At 39.3% G+C, this 25570-nt stretch overlaps 2 non-coding genes across 2 annotated transcripts; both read left to right on the plus strand.

The window, feature by feature from the left end:
• Window positions 1–8875: 8875 nt before the first annotated feature.
• Window positions 8876–8979, plus strand: LOC148579787 (small nucleolar RNA R71). Its single transcript, XR_015899287.1, has one exon. It is a non-coding gene; the product is annotated as a small nucleolar RNA R71 (small nucleolar RNA).
• Window positions 8980–23791: 14812 nt separating this feature from the next.
• Window positions 23792–23899, plus strand: LOC148579788 (small nucleolar RNA R71). Its single transcript, XR_015899634.1, has one exon. It is a non-coding gene; the product is annotated as a small nucleolar RNA R71 (small nucleolar RNA).
• Window positions 23900–25570: the final 1671 nt, after the last annotated feature.

The following is a 25570-nucleotide window of genomic DNA, read 5'->3' on the forward strand; positions in this document are numbered from 1 at the left end:
TGATCTCTACATGCCTCAAATAAATGAACACAAGGATTATTTTCTTAGAGAGTGAACATCTCTGAAACCTTAACATTCTCACCATTATTATTTTCACATTCACTGTTTGCTATTTATTTCCTCTCTTTACACGTTTGCTTTAATTCCTCATTTGTTCCTTTATTTCTTGATTTGTTTAATTAGAATAGTCAATTAATCATTGTTGCTTAGTCCTTTAATCCTCGTGGGAATGATAACTCACTCACCGTGATAACTTGTCTCTCAACAAATCTCCCTTCGGCAAGTGTACCGAAGTTGTCGTCAAGTAAAAACTCACAATAGAGTGAGGTCGAATCCCAGGGATTGATTGATCAAGCAACTTTAATTAGAAGAATGTTCTAGTTGAGCGAATCCAGGATTTGGGTTGAGAGTTGCAGAAAATAAAATGGCGGAAATATAAATAACAGAAAAGTAAATGCTAGAATTAAAGGACTGGAAGTAAATGACTGAAAATAAATTGCAGAATTGTAAATGGGAATGGGGGATTTGCTCATAAAAGTAAATGGCAAAAATTAAAGAGAATGGGTAAGATCAGAGATGGGGAGTTCATTGGGCTTAGGAGATGTTGCAATTCTCCGGATCAAGTTTATTTTCATCTCTTCCTCAATCAATGCACTCATTGATCTCCTTGGCAATCTTAAGTGATTGAATTACAATTTCTTGCAATTCAATCTCTCAAATCTTGATCAATAGCCAATTCCTTGGTCAATTGCTCATGAGAAGAGATGAAGTATGGTTACTGATTATACCACATGCATTTCCCAAATCAAGTATTGAGAGGGTTATAGTCACATACCCATCCAAACCCAATGTTGTCCAGCACGAGAAAGCATTTCTAGCTTGATCTCTTCATTCCTCTTTCAAGGTTCAAAAGAGATCCAAGTTTGAATAGCTTCTCTTCCAAGATAACTACTCAATTGGATGAAGATCGAAAGCTTTCAAGTAAAATCAAGAGGAAAGATAGAAGAAGAATAATGAAAATTAGTATTGATCCATCAAATTACAACAGAGCTCCCTAACCCAATGAAAGGGGTTTAGTTGTTCATAGCTCTTGAAAATAAAAACAAAGATGGAGAATACATCATAAAACTAGAATTTGCAAAGAAAGTAAAATACAGAGAGTAGTTCTCTTTTTCCCAGCCTCCAGAGCTTCTTTACAATTCAAAGTTACTCCTATATATACTACTCTTCTCTGCTTCTAGTTTACTCTTCAAGTCTTGGGCCTTTGGATCTTGAGTTTGAAGCAGTTCTTTTCTTCATTTGGGCTTGGCTTTACTTGCAGAGAGAAAGTGCTAAGTGGGCAGAGACTTCAGCTCAGGACGTTAGGGGTGTTAATATTTAGTGAGAATATAAGTTCAAGAACGTTAGTGACACTTAACATTGCCACTAACGTTCCAATGCACCCCTTTGCCTTATGTTAAAACCCATGTTAACTAGGTTAACGTGGCTTTTAACGTTGCCTTGTTAATCCTTCGAGAACATTAGTGACACTCAACATTGTCACTAACGTTCCAGTGTGCCCCTTCTTGTTTCACGTTAAAGCCCATGTTAACTAGGTTAACGTGGCTTCTAAAGTGGTCCTTGCCAACCTTCGAGAACGTTAGTGACACTCAACATTGTCACTAACGTTCCAATGTGCCCCTGGGTCTCACGTTAGAGTCCACGTTAACTAGGTTAACGTGGCCTCTAACGTAGCCATCTTTAGCCATCCCAACGTTAGTGAAAATGTTGAGTGTCACTAACGTTGGCTCATCCTTCATTCCTCATCGTTAGCTTCCACGTTAACTAAGTTAACGTGGAGGTTAACGTGACTCTTGGGGGTTGTGTGGTTGCTTCAACGTTAGTGACAATATTGAGTGTCACTAACGTTGTCGACAACTCTTCATCCTTTACGTTAGTTCCCACGTTAACCAAGTTAACGTGGGAGTTAACGTGGTACTTTGCACCATAGGCCAACGTTAGTGACAATGTTGAGTGTCACTAACGTTGGCTTCTCTTCCCCCCTTAACGTTAAAGGCCACGTTAACTAGGTTAACGTGGCTTCTAACATGGCTACTTATGAGTAATTGCCAACGTTAGTGACAATGTTAAGTGTCACTAACGTCGGCTCAACTTCTCTTCTCCACGTTAGAGTTCACGTTAACTTAGTTAACGTGACTCTCTAACGTGGGCATTGATGGCTTTTTGAGAATGTTATTTGCAATCACTTTTCTCATTAATCTTGCAAGTTACCTCCCCTTTTCTTGCTTCCTTTTTGGTCCTGAAATCAAGCAATAAAGTGCATCAAAGCTTTAGTCCAAGTCATGAGTAATGCAACATAATATTTGTCACTAAACTTATGCAAAATCCTCATGAAATTATGTAAAATGCACAATGTATGCTTGAATCAAGGCATAAGTGAATATTTACCCAAAACTAGCTTATTTCCTAAAGAAATGTATGAAACTATCCTAAAAACAATAAAGAAAAGGTCAGTGAAACTGGCCAAGATGCCCTGGCATCACAACACCAAACTTAAAGTTTGCTTGTCCCTAAGCAAGTACTGGAACAAGAGAATGATGAATGGAATATCCAGAGGAATGAGTCATCCTTGTGGAAGCCATATTACTGATTTTATGGTGGTTTCATGCATAGCAACTTAGGTTCATTCCATTACTGGCTTTCAGACCTTTATCATGTCCCTAAACACTTACTTTGTTTATATCTCATGAGACTTTTATTCATTGATCCTTTTATTGTTATTTCAAGGGTTATTTGTATTATTTAGGCTAAGTGCTATGTAAGGGGGCAACTCTTTAAGATAAGCTTTCAGTCAACACTCCCGAACTAGTTGGTTCAAGGTGCTAGGTGTTGAAGCACCCCTAAGGACTTACTCCCTCAAGTCTCTCCCCCATACATATACACCACAGGCATATAGTTTATTTATTTTCTTTTCTTGAGACCTTGGTGTCCAGCACCTCTTTGGGTTACTAAATGCTCTGTAGTGAGGGTTACTCTTGATAATGGATTTTCAGCTGATAATCCCGGGTTAGTTAACCCAAGTTACCAAGTGATAAAGCACCCCTAAGAGCTTATTCATCCAAGTAGATCGCTCACACAGGAGCACCACAGACACTTGCCTTAAGGGTAAAACCATTGATGCCTAGCCTTATTGCTTACTCTTTTTCTTTTGTTTTTCACTTCCATTGTTCTTTCCCTTTTCTCTTCTTAGGATCTTGTTATTAACTTAGTCTCATGAGTATATCTAAAGTCAAGTATTCAGGATACATAGTTGTCCTCCTAACCTTGTGGTTGAACCAACTTAGCTAACTTATGACTACCCCAAAGATTCATGAGTGCATTTCCACAATATGAACTCTACTCTGGTCTTTTAAAAACATAATCATTCTCTTCTTCAATTTGATTTAAAATGGACAAGCTTACAAGTAAATAAGGAAATGATGCAATGACATTTAAACCAGAAATCATGGACCTATTTAGAAGGAAAACTTAAAAGACAGAATTTAAAAAGGGTTCAACTACGAGCAACTACAAATCAAAAGTGCATTCGGACTTTCAACTTTTAACAATTCTGAGTACAATGGAATTAGGTAACAATACAACCTTCGGGTGATGATCTCTGGTCCCCCTCTCTCTTTGTCATCATCCTAGTTTTTGCTGCCTCGCTTCTTTGGGTGAAGGTGCACCATTTCCTTATAAGATTCCTGCAAGGTTACTGGAAGTTGCTTGTTCCCAAAGCACTTGAGACATAGTTAGCTTACATGCATGCTTGTGCCTCTCGAACTCAATTTGGTGTGTGAACACCAAACTTAGTTCTTTTCCCAGTACAAAACATTGCATATATGCAGAGACCCTCATATCTTGCTATCAGCAAAGCAATGATCACCTAAAGTCTAACTACATCTAAGTGGTTTCTCTTGATTGGATGGAGCTAGGTTCTTTTGGAGTGGAGTGTAATTCTAACCAATGTCCTTTAGTGGAACACCAAACTTAGAACTACACTATCACTCTTGGATTGTTCTGGTGTGGAACACCAAACTTAGCTCCTTACAATACAGGGGAAACAACTTTGTGATTTTTATTGAAATAAAGACGAAAGTGAAACTACCTGAGGTTGGGTTGCCTCCCAACAGAGCGCTCTTTTATCGTCGCTAGCTCGACGAGTCCTTAATTACTTGAGATGGTACTTTACTCTGGGGTTTTCCCCCATGTTGCCCAGATAATGCTTGAGTCTTTGTCCATTCACTGTAAAAGTCCTTTCTGAACCTTCATCCGTGATTTCGATGTGGCCATATGGTGATACTTTTGTAACCATGAAAGGTCCGGACCACCTTGACTTGAGTTTTCCTGGGAACAGCCTTAATTTAGAATTGTAAAGGAGTACTTGCTGCCCTTTTTCGAAACTCCTGGGTGCCAGATGCATGTCATGTTTTCTCTTTGCCTTCTCTTTATACATCTTAGTGTTTTCATAGGCTTGTGACCTGAATTTCTCCATCTCTTGCAGCTGCAAGATCCTTTTTGCACCAGCAGCAATGCTGTCAAAATTTAGTATCTTGATAGCCCAAAGAGCTTTGTATTCCAGCTCCAGTGGTAAATGACAAGCCTTCCCATAGACTAGTTGATATGGAGACATTCCAAGTGGAGTTTTGAATGCTGTTCTGTATGCCCAAAGAGCATCATCCAACTTCTTCGACCAATCCTTTCTAGATGCGCCCACAGTCTTTTCCAGGATCCTCTTCAGCTCTCTGTTGGATATCTCAGTTTGCCCACTTGTTTGAGGATGGTAAGGTGTGGCTACTTTGTGTTTTACCCCATATCGTAAGAGGAGAGCTTCTAGTGGTTTGTTACAAAAGTGGCTCCCTCCATCACTGATGAGGGCTCTTGGGACTCCAAACCGGCTAAAGATATTCTTCCTAAGGAAGTTCATGACTACCTTGTTATCATTAGTTGGGGTTGCAATAGCCTCTACCCACTTGGAAACATAATCCACTGCTACCAGGATGTACTTGTTTGCATATGAGGTTGGGAATGGTCCCATGAAATCAATTCCCCACACATCAAACAGTTCCAGTTCCAAGATGAAATTTTGTGGCATGGCGTTTCTTTTGGGCAGGTTTCCAGATCTTTGGCATTCATTGCAGCTTTTTACTAGTTCCTTGGCATCCTTGAAAAGGGTGGGCCAAAAGAATCCGCTTTGTAACACCTTTGCTGCAGTTCTGTCCCCTCCAAAGTGCCCGCCATAGCATGAACCGTGGCAGTTCCACAGGACTTCTCTCCCTTCCTCTTCCGAAACACATCTTCTAAGAATTCCATCTGAACATTTCTTGAAGAGATATGGCTCATCCCAGACAAAGTATTTTGCATCATTCATGAGCTTCCTCTTTTGATGTTTATTGATCCCTGGGGGTAATGCCCCAGTCGCTTTGAAATTTGCAATATCTGCGAACCATGGTGCTTTGTGAACTGTCATCAACTGCTCATCAGGGAAGAGCTCATTCACATTTGTATCATTTTCTCCGCCTTGATCATGGGGGATTCTGGATAGGTGATCTGCCACCTTGTTCTCCACTCCTTTCTTGTCTCTGATTTCAATATCGAATTCCTGCAAAAGTAAGATCCACCTTATTAGTCTTGGCTTTGATTCTTGCTTGGCAAACAAATATTTAAGTGTTGTGTGATCTGTAAAAACAATCACTTTAGCACCAATGAGGTATGATCTAAATTTGTCAAATGCAAAAACTATTGCTAGCAACTCCTTTTCAGTAGTGGTATAATTCTTTTGAGTTTCATTAAGGACTTTGCTAGCATAGTATATCACACAAACTAGGTTATCTTTCCTTTGTCCTAACACTGCCCCAACTGCAAAATTAGATGCATCGCACATCAATTCAAATGATAGGTTCCAGTCAGGTGGGGAGATGATAGGAGCAGAGGATAACCTCATTTTCAAATGTGCAAATGCTAGCATGCATGTTTCATCAAAGATGAATGGTGTATCAAATACAAGGAGATTGTTTAAGGGCTTGGCTATCTTTGAAAAATCTTTAATGAACCTTCTGTAAAAACCAGCATGCCCTAAAAAACTTCTAATTGCCTTGACATCACTGGGTGGGGGTAGTTTTTCAATAAGTTCTACTTTAGCTCTATCAACCTCAATGCCTTGGTGAGAGACCTTGTGACCAAGGACTATTCCTCCTGTCACCATGAAGTGGCATTTTTCCCAGTTCAAGACCAAATTGGTCTCTTGGCATCTTTTCAATACCAAGGCGAGGTAATGTATGCAACTAGGAAAAGAATCTCCGAATACCGAGAAATCATCCATAAAAACTTCAATGAATTTTTCTATCATATCTGAAAAGATAGAAAGCATGCAGCGTTGGAAAGTTGTAGAGGCATTACATAATCCAAATGGCATGCGCCTATAGGCAAACACTCCATACGGACAGGTAAATGAGGTTTTCTCTTGGTCTCTTGGATCAACCACTATTTGGTTATATCCTGAATAACTGTCGAGAAAACAATAATATGCGTGCCCTGCAAGTCTTTCCAACATCTGATCCATGAATGGAAGGGGAAAATGGTCCTTTCGTGTAGCCTCATTGAGTTTCCTGTAGTCTATGCACATCCGCCATCCTGTGATGGTCCTTGTAGGTATGAGCTCGTTCTTCTCATTGGTAACCACAGTGATCCCTCCCTTCTTTGGCACAACATGTATGGGGCTAACCCAAGGGCTGTCCGAAATTGGGTATATGACCCCTCCTTGCCAAAGCTTCATAACCTCTTTCTGTACCACTTCCTTCATGATTGGGTTCAACCTTCTTTGGGATTGAATGGATGGCTTGGCATCATCTTCCAATAGTATTTTATGCATGCATATGGCTGAACTGATTCCCTTCAAGTCAGCAAGGGTCCATCTAATGGCATCCTTATGCTCCCGCAGCACCTTGAGTAGCTCGTCCTCTTGATCTTGACTGAGGGATGAATTTATGATCACTGGGTAGTTTTCATTTTCTCCTAGATATGCATATTTGAGAGTGGGTGGCAATGCTTTGAGTTCAGGTTTGGGTGCTTCTGATTTTTCATTCCCTTCCTTTGGTGCATCTGGTATATGTATTTCTGCTGTAGCTACCTCTTCACTTGATTCAGATTCTTCCTCCAGCAATCTCTCGTTCTCTTCAGGTTCATCTTCTTCAAAATTCTCCTGCACTTCATCCTCAAGTGCATCTAACCTCATGCATTCCCCCAATTGTTCTGGTGGATAACTCATGGCCTTGAACACATTGAATGTCATCTTTTCATTGTGTAATCTCAGGGTGAGGTCACCCTTTTGAACATCAATGACAGCTCCAGCAGTGGCCAAGAATGGCCTTCCCAAAATGATGGAGGTTTTGGCATCTTCCTGCATGTCCAGCACCACAAAATCTGCTGGAAATATGAAATCTCCTACTTTTACTAGTAAATCCTCCACTATCCCGTGAGGGAATTTGAATGACCGGTCTGCCAGTTGTAGAGCCATTTTTGTTGGTTTAGCCTCCTCAATTTTCATCTTTCTCATCATAGCTACTGACATCAAATTGATGCTGGCCCCTAAGTCACAAAGAGCCTTTTCTACTGTGATTTCTCCTATAATGCAAGGGATCTGAAAACTCCCAGGATCCTTCAGTTTCTGAGGTAGTTTATGCTGAATGATAGCACTGCACACTTCAGTTAGTATCACAGTCTCATTGTTCTTCCAGCTTCTCTTCTTAGTCATTAGCTCCTTCAAAAACTTGGCATAAAGTGGCATTTGTTCTATGGCTTTAGCAAATGGTATGTTGATTTGTAGCTTCTTGAAGATTTCCAAAAATCTCAAGAACTGGTTGTCATCTTCCTTTTTCTTCAATAGCTGGGGGTATGGAGCTCTTGAGACGTTCAGTTGGGGTATCTTTTTTTCTTTCTGCAAACTTGGCGTGGGAGGTTGCATTCCATCTTGCTCTTCTTCCTTTTCATTTGAGCCTTCTTCTTGTGGTTTTTGGGGATGTTCCTTCAGTTCCTTCCCACTCCTAAGTGTGATAGCTTGACACTCCTCCCTTTTGCTTGAATGGGCATCATAGCAAAAATTGTGGTTAGGAAGCTGCTTAAATAGATAGCTGATTTGTGTCTCCAGTTTTGTGATGGCAGCATTTTGATTCTGCATGTTTGACTGCACTTCCTCTCTGAATGCTTTACTGTCTTGAATGTCTCTGCAGATTCCTTCAATGAAGGTTTCGATCTTAGAGAGCTTGTCATCAATTGATGAGTGATTCGGAGCAGACGTGCTGTTTTGGTTTTGATAAGTATGTGGAGAAGTGTTGTTGTGGGGGTGTTGAGATGTCCTCTGGGTGAATTGCTTTTGATCTTGCTCACTTCCCCACCCAAAGTTCGGGTGATTTCTCCATCCAGGGTTGTAAGTCTTGGAGTATGGATCATAGTTTTTCCTTGGTGAATTCCCAATGTAGTTGGCTTGCTCCTGACTCCCCTCTGCTTCTTCATTCACTCCTTCTTGGATTGTTGATGAAGATGAGATTGCTGCTACTTGGTTCCTCTCCATCTTCTTGGTGAGGTCAGCCAGCTGCTGGGTAATGAGCTTGTTTTGGGCCAACAGAGCATCTACATTGTTTAGCTCCATCACTCCGCTTGTTTCCCTCTTTCGGAAGCATAGAAGTAGTCGTTTTCTGCTACTATTTCAATAACATCTATGGCTTCCTCAATGGTATTCTTCTTGTTCAAGGATCCTCCAGATGAATGGTCTACTGCCTTCTTTGACTCATAAGAGAGCCCTTCATAGAAAATGTGCAGCTGGACCCATTCATTGAACATGTCAGGTGGACACCTCCTTGTTAAGTCTTTGAACCTCTCCCATGCTTCATACAGAGTCTCACCATCTTGTTGCCTAAAGGTTTGAACCTCAGCTCTCAGCCTATTGATTCGTTGAGGAGGGTAGAATCTTGCTAAGAATTTGTTCACCACATCCTCCCAAGTTGTCAAGCTCTCCCTTGGGAAGGATTCCAGCCACTTGGCTGCCTTATCTCTGAGTGAGAAGGGAAATAAGAGCAGTCTATAGGCGTCAGGATGAACACCATTAGATTTTACTGTGTCACATATTCTCAGGAAGGTGGTCAAATGTTGATTGGGGTCTTCTTGAACACCTCCTCCAAACGAACAGTTGTTCTGAACAAGGGTGATGAGCTGTGGTTTAAGTTCAAAGTTGTTGGCATGGATTATTGGCTTTTGGATGCTACTTCCACAATTGCCTGGGTTTGGATTAATGTAATAGCCCAAAACTCTTCTATCCTCCCCAGCATGATTTGCTCCACCTCCTCTGCCATGGTTGTGAGTCTCTTCTTCATGATGATTTTCCATGTTTTCTTCCATGTTTGGTTCAAAGTATTCCTCAAACTGTTCCTCCTCTTCTTCAGCACCAACTACTCATTTTTCTTTTGCCTCCCTCCTTAGTCTAAGGAAGGTTCTCTCCGGTTCAGAATCAAAGGAAGTTGAAGCCTCGCTTCTTCTCCCTGTCATACAACCAACAAGTACAAGTAGAGAAAATAGGTGCAGACAGTATTTGTGTCAGAATTGCTGTTAGTTGTGGGTGATGCAATATATCAAACAGTTAGTGGGTTAGCAAACAGAATTGAAAATAACAAAGAAAAAACAAAAGAGTAGAGGGAAAAGGGAAGAAGTATAACTAAAACAAAAAGTAAATCACTCAAACAGAAAATGAAATTCACAAAATAAAATGCTCAATCTAGTGATCTTCCAATCTAATCATTGTTGATGCACAATCAATCCCCGGCAACGGCGCCATAAACTTGATGCACGAAAAACTTGTCTCTCAACAAATCTCCCTTCGGCAAGTGTACCGAAGTTGTCGTCAAGTAAAAACTCACAATTGAGTGAGGTCGAACCCCACAGGGATTGATTGGTCAAGCAACTTTAATTAGAAGAATGTTCTAGTTGAGCGAATCCAGGATTTGGGTTGAGAGTTGCAGAAAATAAAATGGCGGGAATGTAAATAACAGAAAAGTAAATGCTAGAATTAAAGGACTGGAAGTAAATGACTGAAAATAAATTGTAGAATTGTAAATGGGAATGGGGGATTTGCTCATAAAAGTAAATGGCAGAAATTAAAGAGAATGGGTAAGATCAGAGATGGGGAGTTCATTGGGCTTAGGAGATGTTGCAATTCTCTGGATCAAGTTCATTTTCATCTCTTTCTCAATCAATGCACTCATTAATCTCCTTGGCAATCTTAAGTGATTGAATTACAATTTCTTGCAATTCAATCTCTCAAATCTTGATCAATAGCCAATTCCTTGGTCAATTGCTCATGAGAAGAGATGAAGTATGGTCACTTATTATACCACATGCATTTCCCAAATCAAGTATTGAGAGGGTTATAGTCACATACCCATCCAAACCCAATTTGGTCCAGCATGAGAAAGCATTTCTAGCTTGATCTCTTCATTCCTCTTTCAAGGTTCAAAAGAGATCCAAGTTTGAATAGCTTCTCTTCCAAGATAACTACTCAATTGGATGAAGATCGAAAGCTTTCAAGTAAAATCAAGAGGAAAGATAGAAGAAGAATAATGAAAATTAGTATTGATCCATCAAATTACAACAGAGCTCCCTAACCCAATGAAAGGGGTTTAGTTGTTCGTAGCTCTTGAAAATGAAAACAAAGATGGAGAATACATCATAAAACTAGAATTTGCAAAGAAAGTAAAATACAGAGAGTAGTTCTCTTTTTCCCAGCCTCCAGAGCTTCTTTACAATTCAAAGCTACTCCTATATATACTACTCTTCTCAGCTTCTAGTTTACTCTTCAAGTCTTGGGCCTTTGGATCTTGAGTTTGAAGCAGTTCTTTTCTTCATTTGGGCTTGGCTTTACTTGCAGAGAGAAAGTGCTAAGTGGGCAGAGACTTCATTTCAGGACGTTAGGGGTGTTAATATTTAGTGAGAATATAAGTTCGAGAATGTTAGTGACACTTAACATTGCCACTAACGTTCCAATGCACCCCTTTGCCTTACGTTAAAACCCACGTTAACTAGGTTAACGTGACTTTTAACGTTGCCTTGTTAATCCTTCGAGAACGTTAGTGACACTCAACATTGTCACTAACGTTCCAGTGTGCCCCTTCTTGTTTCACGTTAAAGCCCACGTTAACTAGGTTAACGTGGCTTCTAATGTGGTCCTTTCCAACCTTCGAGAACGTTAGTGACACTCAACATTGTCACTAACGTTCCAATGTGCCCCTGGGTCTCACGTTAGAGTCCACGTTAACTAGGTTAATGTGGCCTCTAACATAGCCATCTTTAGCCATCCCAACGTTAGTGACAATGTTGAGTGTCACTAACATTGGCTCATCCTTCATTCCTCATCGTTAGCTTCCACGTTAACTAAGTTAACGTGGAGGTTAACGTGACTCTTGGGGGTTGTGTGGTTGCTTCAACGTTAGTGACAATGTTGAGTGTCACTAACGTTGTCGACAACTCTTCATCCTTTACGTTAGTTCCCACGTTAACCAAGTTAACGTGGGAGTTAACGTGGTACTTTGTACCATAGGCCAACGTTAGTGACAATGTTGAGTGTCACTAACGTTGGCTTCTCTTCCCCCCTTAACGTTAAAGGCCACGTTAACTAGGTTAACGTGGCTTCTAACATGGCTACTTATGAGTAATTGCCAACGTTAGTGACAATGTTAAGTGTCACTAACGTCGGCTCAACTTCTCTTCTCCACGTTAGAGTTCACGTTAACTTAGTTAACGTGACTCTCTAACGTGGGCATTGATGGCTTTTTGAGAATGTTATTGGCAATCACTTTTCTCATTAATCTTGCAAGTTACCTCCCCTTTTCTTGCTTCCTTTTTGGTCCTGAAATCAAGCAATAAAGTGCATCAAAGCTCTAGTCCAAGTCATGAGTAATGCAACATAATATTTGTCACTAAACTTATGCAAAATCCTCATGAAATTATGTAAAATGCACAATGTATGCTTGAATCAAGGCATAAGTGAATATTTACCCAAAACTAGCTTATTTCCTAAAGAAATGTATGAAACTATCCTAAAAATAGTAAAGAAAAGGTCAGTGAAACTGGCCAAGATGCCCTGGCATCAACACTCACTCACCTAAGTTTATTACTTGGTACGACCCGGTGCACTTGACGATAAATTGTGGTTAGAAATTCTGCACCATTCCTTCTCATCTTCTCGAACAAGGGCTGAGGCTCTGGTCTTATCAGCAACAACTAGGTACAACACAAGTTCTTCTCCCTCCTCAGGTCGGGGTAAGTATGGGAGGTCGGCTCAAAAACTTTTTGAAATCCTGAAAAGCTTGTTCACATTCTTGAGTCCACAGCAAGTCGTCCCCTTTCATGAGGAATGCAAACAGTGGTCATGACTTCAACGTTGAGCCAGCCAAGAATCTAGATAGAACTGCTAGCTTTCCATTCAATTATTGGACTTCTTTCAAATAGGTCATGCTTTGCATCTCCCTGATTACCTTGCATTTGTCTGCGTAAGCTTCGATGCCCCTTTGGGTGAGCATAAATCCCTCTCTTAGGATTGAGCCTGGGTATACTGCTAGCTTGTGGCACATGAGGTTGGGAAGGATACTAGGCATGTGAAAGGCTTTCCACGCAAAGAAGTCAGAATTGTCCTGTAGGATCTTGATGAGATCCTTTTTTAGCTTTTGATTTAAATTGACCCCTTACGTTAGTGGTTTTTCTGACTTCATCGCTTATTTGTACTTCTTCCATTTTCCTCGGGTTGAGTTATTAAATCTTCTCAGACTCAGAAACTGCCAAGCTCTATTGGTTTATTTACTTCCCACTTGGGAACCTGGTAGATTTAAGCTTTTATTGTAGCGTCTTCTGGCAAATTTCTGATCTCCTCTTATAGTAGCTATTCCCTTCAAAGTTGGAAATTTTATGTAGAGATTAGGAGTTGACACTACAACAGTAAGGCAATTTAGGGTTGTCCATCCTATCAAGGTGTTATACGTTAATGCCACGTCTACCACAAAGTAGTCAACGTTTATGGTTCGTGATTTTAACCCTTTGCCAAAAGTAGTGTAAAATGTGATATATCCTAAAGGTTGGATAGGAAAATCTTCTACACTAAAATGAGAGTCTAGATATGCTTTCAAATCTTTATCCTCCAAACCTAGCTATCAACGACTGGTTTAAATAGGATGTCCACTGAACTTTCTTGATCTACCAATGTCCTGTGAAGATGGGAATTGGCTAGGATCATGCTTATGATCACTATATCATCATGTCCAGGCACAATCCCGTTAGCATCTTCTTTGGATAACGTTATATAGGCAGGTCAGGTATTTCCTCATCCTCCCTGACCTGGTAGACTTTCTTCAAGTGCTTTTTACAGAAGGACTTAGTTATTCCTCCTTCTGTAAAGCCACTAGCAATTGTGTGAATGTGCCTTTTAGGTGTTCTTGCTGGTCTTTCACACTTTTTCTCTTTTTTCCATCTTCACTGTCTCTTTTTCTTTTACCACTTCCTTTTAACCTTCCAGCTAGATATTTATCTAGTCACTCTTCTCTGACTAATTTTTCTATCACGTTTTTCAAGTCATAACCGTCATTAGTTGAGTGGCTATAAATTTTGTGGTACTCAGAATATTCAGTATGATTGCCCCCTTTCTTGCTTTAAATTGGCCTCGAAGATGGTATCTTTTCAGTGTAGTATATCTCCCTGTAGACATCAACCAAGGAAACTCGTAACCAGGTATAAAAGTGGTACATCCTATGCCTGTTCGAGTTGTACTCTTTTTTCTTCTGGTCTTTTTCCTTATCTCGGGACTGATATTGGCTATTTTGTCCAGTTGTGGGCTTTCTCAATTGAGCAGTATCTTCCATGTTAATGTACTTTTCTGCTCGTTGTTGAACTTCATAAAAAACAATCAAGTGTCTTTTATATATAGACGGTGAGAAGGGACCCTCTCTAAGGCCGTTAACAAGCCCCATGATAGCTGCTAAGGGTGTTCACAATGCGATTTAGTTTGATTTTTTTAAAGAAAAGTCATCTGATCTAATTTTATATTAATATTTTGGTTCGGTTTAGTTCAGCTTTTTATTGAGACCATCTAAACCAAACCAAAACAAAACCAATTAAATTCAGTTTCATTTGTTTGGTTTTTTAATTAATTAAAAAAAATCCATATCCTACAACAGTTCTACAAAATCTTCCTCTTATACCTTCCCCTTTCCTACATTTATATTTCTTGCATTTGCATTGAAAAAAGTTGAAAAATCATTAATAAAACAGAACAAAATCTAAAATTAGAAAATAAAATCAGAATAAACAATCTAATCAAAGAAATAAGTACAATCCAACCAAATGTTTATTAAAATCAGAATCAACAACAAGACTAAAGTAGAATTTCAAAAAAATCAGAATCAAAACAAAGAAAATAAAAAAAATTAAATCTAAGACAGAGGCTTCATTGCAGAGGACAAAGGAGATGCTGTGACGGAGCTGACGAGGCTAAAAGAACTGGACAATGATGGAGACTGGATGAACTACGACAGAGCATGAGAACGATGGAGCACCACGCTACTCCATTATGATTAGACGACGCTAAAGCTACTATGGGCGGCTGAAAAGCTACGACGGAGCACAATGTAAATGCTATACGACGTGAGGCTTCGACAAAAGATGGAACAAAAACGGTAGTTGCTGGACGGTTGGGTGGTGACGGCAGAGAGGATTGTGAATCTTGAGCAGACTGGAGACTGAGATCGAGTGAGAGGAAAAAGAGCTTCTAGGGGAATGAATGCATGAGGGATAGAAGCCCAGAGGAGTTTGTGTGTGCAGCGTGAGTGAGGGTGAAATATAGGGTTTAGGTTAAGCCACTTAAGTGGGTTGGGCCTAGTGGATAGTAATGTATGCTTATAAATTTAACTTATATACGGTATTACCGATTTGGTTTGGTTTGGTTTAGGTTTTCATTGTTAAAATAGAAAATCGAACCGAATCGAACAAAAACTACAAAAAATCATTTTTCGATTTTTTCAGCTTATTCTATTATCGATTTTTTTGGTTCAGTTGATTGGTTTTGTTTGGATTGGATTGGTTTTGAACACCCCTAATAGCTACTTCAGTAGGCAAGTTCTAAATCTCTAAACATGGTTTGTTGAACCTTTATATGTATGCCATGAGGGACTCTATCTCCGACCTCTTATTTAACACCCAAGAGACTCAAAGCATGCTTGACTTTGTCCTTTTGGATAGAAAATCGTGTGAGAAAGCCCTTGGCTAGGTCATCAAAATAGGTGACCAACATTAGAGACTGTCAAACCACTTCATTTTTGTCTTAGTTAGGGTGGTCACGAATGGTTTACACCGAATTGCATCTGAAGTGTCAACCAAATACATCCGACTTTTGAAATTGCTCAAGTGATGATAGGGGTCGGTAGTACCATCATAAAAATCCATGTCTGAGCTCTTCAAATTCCTAGAAAATTTTGCTCACATAATCTCCTTGAATGGATCTTTACTTCCCAAGGGAGTGGTTTCTCAAGCAATTAGAGGTCTCCTTCCCTTTAGATTGGACTCAAATCTTTTTAGTTTTTCATCCAACTTTCTACGTTACCGTACCTTTCTTCGTAGAGCTCATTTAGACTCATGTTGCTGCTCCATCTTGATCTCAAGCTGCTCCATCCGGCCTTGGTGTCCATGGACCAATCCTATTTAATTTTATTGCATCTCTGTTTCCTGATATTCCAGATCTATGGACCTCGGATCCTAATTTTCGTTCTCTTGGATCATTTTGATCTCTTTCTTCATTAGCTCCCTTACCTCTTTGAGAGGAGGGGGGATGATAAACCCATATTTTATGATATATTTTGTGCTCAATTTAAGTGATCTATTCAATCCTTCACTCACTTATTCATGTTAATTGCATGGTTTTACTTTCCCTTCCATATTATGTGATGTATGTGAAAAATATGTTTCCTATGCTTTAAAAATAATTATTTTAATTACTCTTTTATTACCATTCGATGCCGTGATTTGTGTGTTGAGTAGTTTCAGATCTTCTAAGGCAGGAGTGAATTAAAGGATGGAAAGGAAACATACAAAAATGGAAGGAAAGCACAAAATAGAGTTTTTGAAGAAGCTGGCAGCGACGCGAACGCATGGACGACGCGGCCGCATGCCTAGAGCGAAAAGGCAGCGACGCGAACGCGTGAATGACGCGATCGCACGCCATGAGCAAAACGCAGATGACGCGGGTGCTTGATTGAAGCGAATGCATGACAAGGAAAACTCCAGATGACGCGACCGCGTGACCCACGTAGACGCGTGACAGAGGCCACGCACCAGAAATTACAGAAAACGCTCTCAGCAATTTCTGAAGCCCTTTTTAGCCCAGATCCAAGTCCAAAAAGCACAGATCAGAGGTTATGAAGTGGGGGAATGCATCCATTCAAAGGAGAGTCTCCAATTAGTTACTTTTGATGATTTAGATGTAGTTTTTAGAGAGAGGTTCTCTCCTCTCTCTTTTAGGATTTAGAATTAGGATTTTTTTTGCTTTCAGGATTATCTCTTTTCATCAGGTTCAATATTCCTTTTAATTATTCTCTCAATTTAATTTATGAATTTTTCTATGTTACAGATAATTCTTTTGATTAATGTTATTTGAGGTATTTCAGTTTGTGATAGCTTTCTTTTATTTACATTATTGTTATTTCCAATCTGAAGACATTTTTATTCCAGCAGATTTACTTTTTCCCCTTTTGGTCTTGGTTAAGAAATCAGTAACTCAGGAGTTATCAAACTCAACGTGATCGATAATTTTTATCTTTGCTAATTGAATTGAACTTCAATAATTCCAGTCCTTTCTTAGGAATTGACTAGAACCTGAAGATCAGACTAATTAATCCACTTGATCTTCCTTTGCTTTAGTAAAGGCTAACTAAGTGGGATTAAGACTCAATTCTCATCACCATTGATAAGGATAACTAGGATAGGATTTCCAATTTCTCATACCTTACCAAAAGTTTATTTTACAGTCATTTATTTAATTTAATTGCAATTTAAATTCACTATCTCTCCTTACTTTCAAAACCCCAATTTACAATCTTCATAACCAATAATAAGAACATACTTCCCTGCAGTTCCTTGAGAAGACGACCTGAGGTTTGAATATTTCGGTTATTAATCTTAAAGGGGTTGTTACATGTGACAACCAAAACGTTAGTAAGAAAGGTTGATTGCTTGGTTTATTAACTATACTTGCAATGAGAGTTTACTATAATGGTGCACGAAATTGTGATCTCAGGCAACGGCGCCAAAAACTCTGTACGTACGTCTTAATAAATCATTTTTCATTCACAACTTCGATACAACTAACCAGCAAGTGCACTGGGTCGTCCAAGTAATAAAACCTTACGTGAGTAAGGGTCGATCCCACGGAGATTGTTGGTATGAAGCAAGCTATGGTCATCTTGTAAATCTCAGTCAGGCGGATAATAATTGATTATGGAGTTTTCGAAAATAAATATTAAATAAACAGAGAATAAAGATAGAAATACTTATGTATATCATTGGTGAGAATTTCAGATAAGTGTATGGAGATGCGTTCGTTCCTCTGAACTTCTGCTTTCCTGCTGTCTTCATCCAATCAGTCCTACTCCTTTCCATGGCTAGCTTTATGTAAGGACATCACCATTGTCAATGGCTACTTTTCATCCTCTCTGTGAAAATGGTCCGATGCGCTGTCACTGCATGGCTAATCATCTGGAGGCATCACCGTGGTCAATGGCTGCATCCTATCCTCTTGTGAAAATGGTCCAAATGCTCTGTCATAGCACGGCTAATCATCTGAGGTTCTCGATCATACTGGAATAGGATTCACCCTCCTTTTGTGTCTGTCACTATGCCCAGCACTCGCGAGTTTGAAGTTCGTCACAGTCATTCAATCCCTGAATCCTACTCGGAATACCACAGACAAAGTTTAGACTTTCAGGATTTTCATGAATGCCGCCATCAATCTAGCTTACACCACGAAGATCCTGATTAGGAGATCCAAGAGATAATCATCCAATCTAAGGTGGAACGGAAGTGGTTGTCAGGCACGCGTTCGTGAGGGAATGATGATGATTGTCACGTTCATCACATTCATGTTGAAGTGCGAATGAATATTTTAGAAGTGGAATAAGTTGAATTGAATAGAAAAATATGAGTACTTTGCATTAATTCATGAGGAACAGCAGAGCTCCATACCTTAATTTATGGAGTGTAGAAACTCTACCGTTGAAAATACATAAGTGAAAGGTCCAGGCATGGCCGAATGGCCAGCCCCAAAAACGTGATCAATATGATCCAAAGATGAACTAAAAATCATAAGATGTTCCAAAAGTGATCAAAGATGTAAATACAATAGTAAAAAGTCCTATTTATCCTAAACTAGTTACTAGGGTTTACAGAAGTAAGTAATTGATGCATAAATCCACTTCCGGGGCCCACTTGGTGTGTGCTTGGGCTGAGCTTAAATGTTACACGTGGAGAGGCTCTTTCTGGAGTTGAACGCCAAGTTGTAACGTGTTTTTGGCGTTCAACTCTGGTTCGTGACGTGTTTCTGGCGTTTAACTCCAGACAGCAGCGTAGAACTGGCATTCAACGCCCTTTTGCGTCATCTAAACTCGGCCAAAGTATGGACTATTATATATTTCTGGAAAGCCCTGGATGTCTAATTTCCAACGCAATTGGGAGCGCGTCATTTTGAGTTCTGTAGCTCCAGAAAATCTACTTTGAGTGCAGGGAGGTCAGAATCCAACAGCATCAGCAGTCCTTCTTCAACCTTTGAATCTGATTTTTGCTCAAGTCCCTCAATTTCAGCCAGAAAATACCTGAAATCACAGAAAAACACACAAACTCATAGTAAAGTCCAGAAATGTGAATTTAACATAAAAAATAATAAAAACATCCCTAAAAGTAACTAGATCCTACTAAAAACATACAAAAAACAATGCCAAAAAGCGTATAAATTATCTGCTCATCACAACACCAAACTTAAATTGTTGCTTGTCCCCAAGCAACTGAAAATCAAATAGGATAAAAAGAAGAGAATATACTATAAATTCCAAACTATCAATGAAACATAGCTCCAATCAGATGAGCGGGACTTGTAGCTTTTTGCCTCTTGAATAGTTTTGGCATCTCACTTTATCCATTGAGGTTCAGAATGATTGGCATCTATAGGAACTCAGAGTTCAGATAGTGTTATTGATTCTCCTAGTTCAGTATGTTGATTCTTGAACACAGCTACTTTATGAGTCTTGGCCGTGGCCCTAAGCACTTTGTTTTCCAGTATTACCACCGGATACATAAATGCCACAGACACATAATTGGGTGAACCTTTTCAGATTGTGACTTAGCTTTGCTAAAGTCCCCAATTAGAGGTGTCCAGGGTTCTTAAGAACACTCTTATTTTGCTTTGGACCTTGACTTTAACCGCTCAGTCTCAAGTTTTCACTTGACACCTTCACGCCACAAGCACATGGTTGGGACAGCTTGGTTTAGCCGCTTAGGCCAGGATTTTATTCCTTTAGGCCCTCCTATCCACTGATGCTCAAAGCCTTGGGATCCTTTTTATTTACCCTTGCCTTTTGGTTTTAAGGGTTATTGGCTTTTTTTTTTTTTGCTCTTGCTTTTGTATTCACTGCTTTTTCTTGCTTCAAGAATCATTTTTATGATTTTTCAGATTATCAAATAACATGTCTCCTTGTCATCATTCTTTCAAGAGCCAACATATTTGACATTCATGAACAACAACTTCAAAAGACATATGCACTGTTCAGGCATTCATTCAGAAAATAAGAAGCATTGTCACCACATCAATATAATTAAACTAAGTTCAAGGATAAATTCGAAACTCATGTACTTCTTGTTCTTTTGAATTAAAACAGTTTTCATTTAAGAGAGGTGATGGATTCATAGGACATTCATAACTTTAAGACAAAGTTACTAAATACTAATGATCATGTAATAAGACACAAACATGGATAAGCACTTAACATAAAGAAAATGAAAAACAGAGAATGTAAGAACAAGGAATGAATCCACCTTAGTGATGGTGGCGTTTCCTTCTTAAGGAACCAATGATGTCCTTGAGCTCTTCTATGTCTCTTCCTTGTCTTTGTTGCTCCTCCCTCATTGCTTTTTGATCTTCTCTAATCTCATGAAGAATGATGGAGTGCTCTTGATGTTCCACCCTTAATTGTCCCATGTTGGAACTTAATTCTCGTAGGGAGGTGTTGATTTGCTCCCAATAGTTTTGTGGAGGAAAGTGCATCCCTTGAGGTATCTCAGAGATTTCTTGATGATGAGCTTCCTCACGTGTTTCTTGAGCTCCATGAGTGGGCTCTCTTGTTTGCTCCATCCTTTTCTTAGTGATGGGCTTCTCTTCCTCAATGGGGATGTCTCCTTCTATGAAAGCTCCAGCAGTCATGATGCTATGAATCATGATGGCCCGATCCACAGTAACTTCAGATCGGTTGCTAGTGGGGATGATGGAGCGTTGGATGAACTCCAACCATCCTCTAGCCACAGGCTTAAGGTCCAGTCTTCTAAGTTGAACCGGTTTGCCTTTTGAGTGAATCTTCCATTGAGCTCCTTCCACACATATGTCCATGAGGACTTGGTTCAACCTTTGATCAAAGTTGACCCTTCTAGTGTAGGGGCGTGCATCTCCTTGCATCATAGGCAAGTCAAACGCCAACCTCACATTTTCCGGACTAAAATCTAAGTATTTCCCCCGAACCATGGTGAGATAATTCTTTGGGTTCGGGTTCTTACTTTGATCATGGTTCCTAGTGATCCATGCATTGGCATAGAACTCTTGAACCATTAGGATGCCGACTTGTTGGATGGGGTTTGTTAGAACTTCCCAACCTCTTCTTTGGATTTCATGTCAGATTTCTGGATACTCATTTCTCTTGAGCTTTGGAGATGAATCTTTCCATCTCCCATGACTCGGAGGTAGAAGCAATCTCTCTTCCCTTTCCTTTTTCTAGAGGATTCTCCGGTCTTAGGTGCCATCAATGGTAATGGAAAAATAAAAAACTTATGCTTTTACCACACCAAACTTAGAATATTGCTCGCCCTCGAGCAAGAGAAGAAAGAATAGATGAAGAAGAAGAAGAAAATATGGAGGAGAGGAGGGAGAGGTGTATTCGGCCAAGAAAGAGAAGAGAGGGTTGTGTTGTGTGAAAATGAAGAAGAGTGGAGGGCTTTATATAGGGAAGGAAGGGGGTTTAAGGTTCGGCCATAAGGGTGGGTTTTGGGTGGGAAATTGATTTTGAATTTTGAAGGTAGGTGGGGTTTATGAGGTAGGTTTATGGGGAAGAGTGGATGGATGTGAGTGGTGAAGTGGTGATAGGAAAGAGAGATTGAGGTGATTGGTGAAGAGTTTTGGGGAAAAATGTTTATTGGGAAGAGAGGATGAACATTGAGAAGAGGGAAGAGAGTGAGTGGTGGTAGGTGGGGATCCTGTGGGGTCCACAGATGCTGAGATGATCCTGTGGGGTCCACAGATCCTGAGGTGTCAAGGAATTGCATCCCTGCACCACTTAGGCATGTAAAATGCCTTTGCATGCAATTCTAGCGTTTAAACGCCGAATTGATGCTTGTTCTGGGCGCTCAGCGCCCAAATGCTTGTTTCTGGCGTTCAGCGCCAGCTCTTCTTCACTGTGCATTTCTGGCGTCTGAACACCAGGATGCTGCTTGTTTCTGGCGTTCAACGCTAGAAACATGCTCTGTTCTGGTGTTGAACGCTAGACAGATGCTCCTTACTGGCGTTTAAACGCCAGTAAGTCCTTCCTCCAGGGTGTAATTTTTCTTCTGCTGTTTTTGATTTTTCTTCAATTTTTTCAGTTGTTTTTGTGACTCCACATGATCATGAACCTAATAAAACATGAAATAAAAATAAAAATAAATTAAAATTAGATAAATAAAAATTGGGTTGCCTCCCAACAAGCGCTTCTTTAATGTCAATAGCTTGACAGTGGGCTCTCATGGAGCCTCACAGATGTTCAGAGCATTGTTGAGACTCCGCAACACCAAACTTAGAGTTTGGATATGGGAGTTCAACACCAAACTTAGAGTTTGGTTGTGGCCTCCCAACACCAAACTTAGAGTTTGACTGTGGGGGCTCTGGTTGACTCTGTTTTGAGAGAAGCTTACTGTGCCTCTTTTCCATGTTTACAGAAGGATGTCCTTGAGTTTTAAACTCAAGGGAGTCCTCATTCAATTGAAGGACTAATTCACCTCTGTCAACATCAATCACAGCTCTTGCTGTGGCTAGGAAGGGTCTTCCAAGGATGATGGATTCATCCTCATCCTTCCCAGTATCTAGGATTATGAAATCAGCAGGGATGTAAAGGCCTTCAACCTTTACTAATATGTCCTCTACTTGTCTATAAGCCTGTTTTGTGGAATTGTCTGCCATCTCTAATGAGATTTTAGCAGCTTGTACCTCAAAGATTCCCAGTTTCTCCATTATAGAGAGTGGCATGAGGTTTATTCCTGACATCAGGTCACATAGAGCCTTCTCAAAGGTCATGGTGCCTATAGTACAAGGTATCAGGAACTTTCCAGGATCCTGTTTCTTCTGAGGCAATCTCAGTTGATCCAATGCATTTAGTTCATTGGTGAACAGAGGAGGTTCATCCCCCCAAGTCTCATTACCAAATAAATTTGCATTCAGCTTCATGATTGTACCAAGGAACTTGGCAACTTGCTCTTCGGTAACATCCTCATTCTCTTCAGAAGAGGAATACTCATCAGAGCTCATGAATGGCATAAGGAGGTTCAATGGAATCTCTATGGTCTCTAGATGAGTCTCAGATTCCTTTGGTTCCTTAGAGGGAAACTCCTTATTGATCACTGGACGTCCTAGGAGGTCTTCCTCCTTGGGATTCACGTCCTCCCCTTCTTCCTTGGATTCAGCCATGATGGTTATATCAATGGCCTTGTACTCTCCTTTTGGATTTTCTTCTGTATTACTTGGGAGAGTACTAGGAGGGATTTTAGTGATCCTTTTTCTCAGCTGGCCTACCTGTGCTTCCAAATTTCTAATGGAGGGTCTTGTTTCATTCATGAAACTCACAGTGGCCTTAGATAGATCAGAGACTAAATTTGCTAAGCTAGATGGATTCTGCTCAGAATTCTCTGTCTGTTGCTGAGTGGATGATGGGAAAGGCTTGCTATTGCTAAACCTGTTTCTTCAACCATTATTAAAGCCTTGTTGAGGCTTTTGATCCTTCCATGAGAGATTTGGGTGATTTCTCCATGAGGGATTATAGGTGTTTCCATATGGTTCACCCATGTAATTTACCTCTGCTATTGCAGGGTTTTCAGGATCATAAGCTTCTTCTTCAGAAGATGCCTCTTGAATACTATTGGACGCAGCTTGCATTCCATTCAGACTCTGAGAAATCATATTGACTTGCTGAGTCAATATTTTATTCTGAGCCAATATGGCATTGAGAGTATCAATTTCAAGAACTCCCTTCTTCTGAGGCGTCCCATTACTCACAGGATTCCTCTCAGAAGTGTACATGAACTGGTTATTAGCAACCATGTCAATGAGTTCTTGAGCTCCTACAGGCGTTTTCTTTAGGTGAATGGATCCACCTGTAGAAGTATCCAATGACATCTTAGCTAATTCAGACAGACCATCATAGAATATATCCAGGATGGTCCATTCTGAAAGCATGTCAGAAGGACACTTTTTGGTCAGTTCCTTGTATCTCTCCCAAGCTTTATAGAGGGATTCACCTTCTTTCTGTCTGAAAGTTTGAACATCCACTCTAAGCTTACTCAGCTTTTGAGGAGGAAAGAATTTGGCTAAGAAAGCCTTGACCAGCTTATCCCAAGAGTTCAGGCTATCTTTGGGTTGAGAGTCCAACCACACTCTAGCTCTGTCTCTTACAGCAAACGGGAAAAGCATAAGCCTGTAGACTTCAGGATCTACTCCATTAGTCTTAACAGTATCACAGATCTGCAAGAATTCAGTTAAGAACTGAAAAGGATCTTCAGATGGAAGTCCATGGAACTTGCAGTTCTGCTGCATCAGAGAAACTAATTGAGGTTTCAACTCAAAATTGTTTGCTCCAATGGTGGGGATGGAGATGCTTCTTCCATGTAAATTAGAATTAGGTGCAGTAAAGTCACCAAGCACCCTTCTTGCATTATTATTATTTTCGGCTGCCATCTCCTCTTCTTGTTCGAAAATTTCTGAAAGGTGCTTGCTGGATTGTTGTAATTTAGCTTCTCTTAGTTTCCTCTTCAGAGTCCTTTCAGGTTCTGGATCTGCTTCAACAAAAATATTCTTGTCCTTGCTCCTGCTCATATGAAAAAGAGGGAATAGAAAAATAATAATAATAGGGATCCTTTTTATCCAGGTATAGAGGTTCCCTTTAGGTGAGTGGAAGAAAAGAAAAGTAGAAGAAAAGAAGAAGAGAAAATATGAACTCAGAGAGAGAGAGGGGGTTCGGATTTTTGGTGAGTGAGGAAGAGATATTAGTAAATAAATAAATAAATAGAAGAAGATGAGAGGGGGAAGTTTTCGAAAATAATTTTTGAAAAAGAGTTAGTGATTTTCGAAAATTAGGAATGAAATCAAATTAAAATTAAAAATTGAAACAATTAGTTAATTAAAAAGAATTTTTGAAAAAGAGGGAAGAGATTTTCGAAAATTAGAGAGAGTTAGTTAGGTTGTTTTGAAAAAGATAAGAAACAAACAAAAAGTTAGTTAGTTAGTTGAAACAATTTTGAAAATCAATTTTGAAATGATAAGAAGATAAGAAGTTAGAAAATATATTTTAAAATCAAATTTTTGAAAAAGATATGATTTTGAAAAAGATAAGATAAAAAGATATTTTTGAAAAGATATGATTGAAATTAGTTTTGAAAAAGATTTGATTTTTAAAATCATAATTAATGACTTGATTCACAAGAAATTACAAAATATGATTCTAGAACTTAAAGTTTGAATCTTTCTTAACAAGTAAGTAACAAACTTGAAATTTTTGAATCAAAACATTAATTGATTATGTTATTTTCGAAAATTATGTGATAAAGATAAGAAAAATATTTTTGAAAAATATTTTAAAATTTTCGAAAATAACTAAGAAAAATGAAAAAGATTTAATTTTTGAAAAAGATTTTGAAAAAGATAAGATTTTTAAATTGAAAATTTGATTTGACTCATTAGAAACAATTGAATTTTAAAAATTTTTGAAAAAGTCAATCCAAATTTTTGAAATTTATGAGAGAAAAAAGGAAAGATATATTTTTTTATTTTTGAATTTTTTTAATGATGAAAGAGAAAAACATGAAAAAGACTCAATACATGAAAATTTTGGATCAAAACAACGAATACATGCAAGAATGCTATGAATGTCAAGATGAACACCAAGAACACTTTGAAGATCATGATGAACATCAAGAACATATTTTTGAAAATTTTTATATGCAAAGAAAATAT

The sequence above is a fragment of the Arachis ipaensis genome, chromosome B10 (genome assembly GCF_059453495.1).
Source record: "Arachis ipaensis isolate K30076 ecotype BB chromosome B10, ASM5945349v1, whole genome shotgun sequence".
Classification (NCBI taxonomy): domain Eukaryota; kingdom Viridiplantae; phylum Streptophyta; class Magnoliopsida; order Fabales; family Fabaceae; genus Arachis; species Arachis ipaensis.